This window comes from Lissotriton helveticus, chromosome 12 (assembly GCF_964261635.1).
Source record: "Lissotriton helveticus chromosome 12, aLisHel1.1, whole genome shotgun sequence".
NCBI lineage: Eukaryota > Metazoa > Chordata > Amphibia > Caudata > Salamandridae > Lissotriton > Lissotriton helveticus.
Genome location: NC_136073.1, coordinates 833,209,092 through 833,216,829, shown reverse-complemented (window position 1 = coordinate 833,216,829; position 7,738 = coordinate 833,209,092).

Below are 7,738 nucleotides of genomic sequence, written 5' to 3'. Positions count from 1 at the left end.
CTCCCAGCCAGCCACACACACACTCAGTCTCCCATACAAATACTTGGACAATCAATCAATAACCCATATAGTTAATCATATAGCTACTGATCAACACATGCAGTAGTTTACAGAACAACAGACATAATGATGCACAAATTAAGACAGTTTAGTCACTAACCCATGCACTCAGTGAGACACATTTAATCACTCACTCATACATTCAGTCATGCACCTACTAAATCCTTCGTCCAGACAGTTATACATCTACTCATTCTTCAATATCTAAAACATATTTAAACTTTACAGAAACACACAGTCACTGGATGATGTCATCAGTGATGTCATCAGTGATGTCATTTGAGATGTCATCAGTGATGTCATCAGTGATGTCACTGACCATGTCATGAATGATGTAATATGTGACATGATCAGCAGTGGATTGCGGGTGCGCGATATATAGTTAGTGCAACTAACTATATATGGAATTTCAATGGTTTTGTGTGAGTAAAATAAGGTTTTTCAAATGCTAATTCCTAACTATATATGGTCTATAACCTATGGTTTTTTCAGTGAATATATATATATATATATATATACCCCAGCACTTTGCAGTTTGCATGCTGAGGCATGTAGCATGTGGTTTCAGTGTTAACTTTACATTCAGAGATGTACAAGTCCCAGCATACATATGCCAGACCTGGCCTTTGTGACTCTCGTGTCATGGGGCCAGTTGACAGCCATGCATTCTACATTTTCTAGATATAACCAAAATATTTTCTCAATAATGTGCTACAATCTAATGTGTACTTGTGATCTGAGCATGTTTACAAGGCAAAAACAACAAATCTGTATGTTTAATTGTATAGTTACAGTCATTTGTGGGATGTTGACATTTATAGGAGATCATTTCAAAAACGTCTTATGTTTCATCACATAGCTGATATGCATTGGAGTATGGAATGTGTCAGGAGCATGAACACTGGACAAGAAATTTGGGGTAGGTGAAAAGGAAGAACCAAGGAGACATTCAAAACCAGGAAAAAGCGAAGACTTATCGAGGCTCTCCAAAGGCAAAGCAGCACTGTGGGAACCAATGCTGTAACAGCTGAACCTCACCAGGTGGTAACACTACAAGCCTGGGCAGAAGAGAAGAGTCCTCGCAACAAAAGCAATGCTTGCCCTTCAAAGTACCCTACAAGGAGTTAGCAAGGGCTTGTCAAAGTCATTTTGAAAAATACGTAAATATTATAGTCGGGCGAACAGTATTTGTTTTAGTTTCCAGGGTAATTTGTTGTTGATGCTGAATCCACTGAGCCCTTTTCGGCGACATACAAGATCAAAGGTAATCCATGTGTCTGCACCCCAACCCAAAAGAGATAGAACCAAGTTCTTCCAGGGAAGAACTACACACTGACCCTGCCTAAATGTCATCGTAGACAAGCCAGTGCTTAAATTGAATCAGTGGTTGCAGGTGGGGTCCACCAGCACTCATTTTTGTGGACCAGCACTTATAAATCCTTTGTTGTTCTTAAAAATTTGCACTTTAGCTGCTTAATTTGCACAGCCTTACCTTTCCCGCCTGGGACACTTGGGACGCTCAATCTCTTTCACGTCCAGCATTCCGAGGGCCGAGTCAGGGCCACACTCGGACCTACAGAAGCTCCCGAAGGGCGACGACTTTGGCCGCCATCTTAGGGAAGAAAGCACGGTCAGCGCTCTAGCGGCCGGGTGAATTACGGCCCGGGCGCTTAAAAGCAACCCACAAGAGCGAGGAGACCTACTACACTACCATTAGTTCAGAGCACTCCTGAGGCGGAAAGCCGGGAGTTAGGCCCCCGACCCTCATTTTAAAACTTTTAAAAATTGTTATTTGCATAGTTTGTTGTTCTTAAAAATTTGCACTTTAGCTGCTTAATTTGCACAGCCTTACCTTTCCCGCCTGGGACACTTGGGACGCTCAATCTCTTACACGTCCAGCATTCCGAGGGCCGAGTCAGGGCCACACTCGGACCTACAGAAGCTCCCGAAGGGCGACGACTTTGGCCACCATCTTAGGGAAGAAAGCACGGTCAGCGCTCTAGCGGCCGGGCGAATTACGGCCCGGGCGCTATAAAATGGAGGCTATTTCCCGTCCGCGCAGCGGGCGCGCCGATGGCGCGTCCGGGCCAGAACGGGCCTAGGGCCAGCCACTATGTCCGTTGCTCGTCCAGGACCTGCTGAATTCTCAAGGGAGCATTTGCTGGCGCTAAGACACCACGGGGATCTAGGGTGCCTTCAGCGGGACTGGACGGTTGCCCCACTCTGCCGCTGCAGATTCTGCCCTGATCCTATATCTGTGGGGACTAACGGCAAGAAGACTGGCCGAGTCCTGAGGTTGGCGTTACTTAATTGTAGATCTCTGCCAAAACATGCGGTAGAGATCAATTTGCTGATCGAAGATTGTAACCTCGATCTGCTCTTCCTCACGGAAACATGGTTATCCCCTCATACAGATTTCGATACCATCTCTGCCCTACCTAGTGGTTTTAATATTCAGACTCATAACAGAGATGAAGGGAAAGGCGGGGGTCTCGCTATAATTTACAGAGAATCCCTGACCTGTAGATTCGAGGAAGGCGGAATCTTAGATACGGAGAGTACAGGCTTCAATATTCAACTAACACCTACGTCTTCCCTCTCTGGATTCCTCATCTACCGCCCGCCGGGTAATTTAAAACATTTCTCAGATTCCCTATTAGAAACTACCTTAGCAGCAGCAGCCCGGGCCTCCAACTTTCTGGTTCTGGGAGATCTGAACCTGCACTTCGACGATCCTAACGATAAAGCAGCTGCTGATCTTATTTCAAACCTCAAAACCTTTGAACTAGATCTTTTAAATAAGGAATCTACTCATAATAAAGGCCATTTATTAGATCCCATCTTTTCAAACATTCCCCAGCTGAGAGTTGAATCCCCTCTGCCCCTACCTTGGTCTGACCATTATTTAGTCCCTTTCTCCTGGGAAATCCATCTTGAAAAGGATAGGGCCACCTGTCCCCGTATACTTCAAAGAGATTGGCCGAGGTTATCGGTGGAAGACCTGATCCTTGCCCTTGAACAATCTACACCCGATGCAGAACCTGATGTACTGCAAGCAGATGTAAACTTCAATAATTGGCTTACCAATTCCCTGAACACGGTTCTGCCTCTCAAATTGAATACAAAAAAGAGCAGCACTTTTAAATCCCCTTGGTTTACGACTGAATTAAGAGATCTCAGAAAAGCCTGTAAAAAATCAGAACGTAAGTGGAGGAAAGATTGGGCACCCATTAGTAAAACCTCCTACCAGGCTGCTCTGAGACTCTATAAAACCGCACGGCAGAAATCCAAGGCAGATTTCTTTAAGGAGAAAATTAAAACGTCAGCTAACTCCTCCAGGGAAACGTTTAAAATTGTCAAGCAGTTGCTCAAAATTCCAGCTCCTATAACTACGCATAAGGACCCCGAATTAAGATGTGACCAGCTAGCGGAGTTCTTTGATGGCAAAATACAAAAAATTCTCGATAGCCTTCCCCAATTGCCCGCTACACTACCGATAGAAGTCCCCCTCCCTGTTCCTTTTAGCCCCCAACTCAAGGCGTTCAGCGGCATTACTAGGGAAGACTTCTGTAACACGCTAGCCATCATAAAAAGTGGCTCTCCATCTGACCCAGCCCCTATGCACATCCTCAAACAAATTTTGAGTACGATCTCATCTACGGCCACAGAGCTGTTAAACACCTCATTCACCACGGGCATAGTCCCCCCGAGCTGGAAACAAGCCAAAATTAAAACGCTCCTTAAGAAACCAGGCCTAGACTCTTCAGACCTGGCCAATTTCCGCCCAATCTCCCTGCTTCCGGGAATGGGCAAAGTGGCCGAGAAGGTGGTGAATAGGCAGCTCTCAGAGTACTTGGAGAAGAACGGCCTACTGAGTGACTCCCAAACGGGTTTTCGCCCAGGCCAGAGCACAGACACTGCCCTCTTAGTGGCTACGGAAGAGGCCAGATGCATCTTGGATTCAGGGGGATCAGCGGCCCTGATCCTCCTGGACCTAAGCGCTGCATTTGATACCGTTGACCATGCAACCTTGGTCCAGCGCCTCGCCAAATTGGGCATCACTGGGTCAGCCCTCAGATGGCTGGAATCCTTCCTCGAGAATAGATCTTTTAGGATTTGGGAAAATGGCTCGATGTCCAAACCCACTCCCCTTCAGTGTGGGGTTCCTCAGGGCTCCTCCTCAATGTTTATATGGCCCCGTTAGAGGAGGCAGTAGCCCCCTTCGGGATCAAATCCATTAGCTACGCAGACGACTCACAACTTATCGTCTCGCTGTCACAACAAAGGGGACACCCATCCGACCTCTCAAGATGCCTAACTGCTATTTCCTCTTGGATGACTGACTCTAAACTCAAACTTAATGGAGCTAAGACCGAGATTATGGTCATGGGCCACCCACTTTCATCCCTGTCCTCTAAGAATTGCCCTCCCTGTATGGGGGACCTACCACCGCCAAAGGAGAAAGTTAAAAGTCTCGGGGTTTGGTTTGAACCCCAATTAACATTCAAGACCCATGCGCAGAAAGTGGCAGGAGGGTGCTTTGGATTACTGCGGGCTGTACGGAAGGTCCTCCCCCTTCTTCCTTTCGAATCGAGAAAACTCCTAATCCAGGGCCTAATTTTGTCCAGACTAGATTATGGCAACGCCCTCCTCCTGGCGGCGCCTCAGGCCTCGATCAATATCTTGCAGCGAGTTCAGAACGCTGCAGCCAGGCTACTTATGGGGGCTCCCAGATGGGCTTCAGCCAAACCATTGCTCAGAGCCCTACATTGGCTCCCAATTCAGGAGCGAATCTCCTTCAAGTCACTCTGTATTGCCTATAAATCTCTGCAAGGTAACGGCCCTCCGGCCCTGAGGGGTTTGATCTGTCCATACAAACCGGCATGGGCCCTTCGGTCCGACGGAGAAAACCTGGCCATCACACCCAGAGTGAGGAAAGCCCGCACTGGAGGCCGCCGGTTCTCGCTGAATGCAGCAAAAAAGTGGAATGCCCTTCCCAGGGATCTACGGAAGGAACCCTCCTACCTGAAATTTAGAAAATCACTTAAAACCTTTCTTTTCCCCAAGGCCCCCTAATTTCTTTCCTCTTGTGTTCTGTTATTAGTGTACCAGCGCTGGGACGCTCTTGGGCAGCCATGCGCTCTATAAACCCAATTTCATTTAATTTAATTTCATTTCATTTCATTTCATTAACCGACTTTGATTCGGAGCTAGTGAGAAAAATCAAAAGGTGGAAGAGAAGGAAAGGAAAACAGTGACAAAAGGGAAGCATTGATGAAAAAAATCCTTCAAGAGTAAGATGAGGCAGGGGGTATCGGGTACCGGATTAAAGAGGTATGAGGTAGAATCAAGACTACGCAGCCTTGGATTTAGCACCCTGATGTTTGATTGTGCTGGATGTGGGCATCTGGGCACAATTTTGGGGTCTGGCACATTTTCTTTCACAAATTAAGAACTGGGAAGAGCCAAGAGCTCTATTCACTCTTCAAATGAAGGAATTGTTTTTGCCAAAAGCAGCGTGTCGCAATGCACAGACAACTGGAAAACTATTCTATGGTTGCTAACTCTTGCTGGGCTGAGAGGGCCACCTTTCACAGTGGCATTTATTTGCAGAGTAACAACCTTGTAGTTCTTGTGTGCAAACGATAAAACATAACCAGGACTGCTAAGCCACAACCAAGACCTGGGGCAGGCTTTGCTCTAAGAACCAGACCACGAACTGAGACATCAAATATTTATCATGTGAATCATGCAACACGCATGTAAAATATGATAATGTCTGTTCGAAATTCAAAGAAGTGCGTATCTTTAATATGCAGAATTTTTTCACCTTAGTAGATTGGATTATATCACCGTATTGAGCTGTTTGGTTAAAAGTGATCATTGTTAAATATGAACAGAGAAAATTCAAGTCTCCCCCAGCCCTGACAACTATGCCATTAGAGAACTAAGAGGCAAGTCAGTTATCATGGGCACCCTGCGAGTGTGAATGTGTGTGGGTGTGAGTGTTTTTGTTACTTCATGTCTACATGTCGTGTGCATTTGTGCATGTGTGGTGTTTGTGCCTGTGTTTGTGTGTCGTGTGTCATGTGTGTGTCTCATCCATGCTTAGATGTGTGTATATGTGTGTGTATGTATGGTGTTTCCGAGGTGTAAAACATGCTTCCTCTTCAGGTTTAGACTGTATGGAGTGGATGGGCCGTGAGTTTGCCATGTCTGGGGGTTTATCTATAGGTGGTCTGAGTCCTTAGGCTCGTGGTGAGGTGTCTTACTTGGTATATATTTTCTTGCCACATGAAAGCATATTGTAATTGTATTTATACAGCGCTTACTAGTCCTGGTGAGACTTCTAAGCTCTTTTTGGGCAGTAGCACACTACTCCGGAACCCAAAAAGGCTTAGTGGGGAATAAGCATAGGGAAATATAAATTAATTTGAGCGGTTGACATGGGAGTCTTTTGGTTGGATTGAAAAGGAGAATGGAGGGCTAGAAGAGGGAAGAGTCTAAAAAGTGGTTATTGGCAGATCATAGCAGTAGGAGGAGGTTTGGGATGAGTAAAGGAGAGATGGAGGAGGTAAGAGTCTCTAGACATGGATTAGGGATGTCATTGAAGTTAAATGAGGTGTTAGATAAGCCTAAAGCAGGATACATGAGGGAAGAATTTAGAAAGGGTTGTTTAGGAGATCTTAGTAGTAAAATGAAGTTAGGGGTGATGCAAGGAGAGATAGAGGTGGGAAGATTCTAGAAAGGGTTATTTTGGAGATCATAGTAGCAGAATGAGGTTTGGCATGAGTCAGAGAGTGGACGTAGAGGATATATTGAGAGGTATAGGCAGCGGCGTAGCAAGGTCAAGTGGTATCCAGTGCGGAAACTTTCTTGTCACCCGCGGCTTGACAAAATGGCAAAAATATGCATTTTTGCCATTTTGTCATGCTGGGGGTGACAAGTGTCATCACTGAGGGAGTGAGACAATGGCAAAATTATGTGTTTAAAACACATATTTTTGCCATTTTGTCAAACCCCTCAGTGATGACACACGGGGCGGCCTGCACCCACCGCATCCCCCTTCCTATGCCCCTGGGTATAGGGTGAAACATACGATAGCCCATCGGTGAGACTCCATTTTTGTTTTTACAATACAAGTCAAGTAATACATATATAGATACATAAGTACATGGAAGGTATACATGTATAAAGAAGGTAATATATCAATATTTAAGTTGTATTTAATAAACTCAGACTTTCAAGTGTTGCCGTACTTTAAGCTAATTTATTCTGAAATGTCCACGCAGTCAGAGTTGAAGAATGTATCTCTCTACCATCATTTCGCAGTAGCTCTGCAGCCCTGCGTTAAAAAGAGATTGGGTTTCAAGAAGCACTGCATGAGCTGCGTTGTCAGCAACCTGCAAAGAAAGATTCAGACGTCCACACAAACAGTGGATCACATCTCGCCAAGTCGCTGGTTTCAAGGTTAAACAGGCAGTTTCTTGGGACTGAAGACGTCTGTCGCCCTGTACCGTTGGCCCCATTTAGAGACTGCTTAGTACTCATGAACCAGGGAATGAGCTCCCATCGCCATATGAAAGGCCCAATCAGGCCTGGATTTCGGCATAGGTATTTGAGTTCACTCCCTTTGCCTGGGATGAGGAAAGAACGGCCAGGGGGACAAAACTGGGAC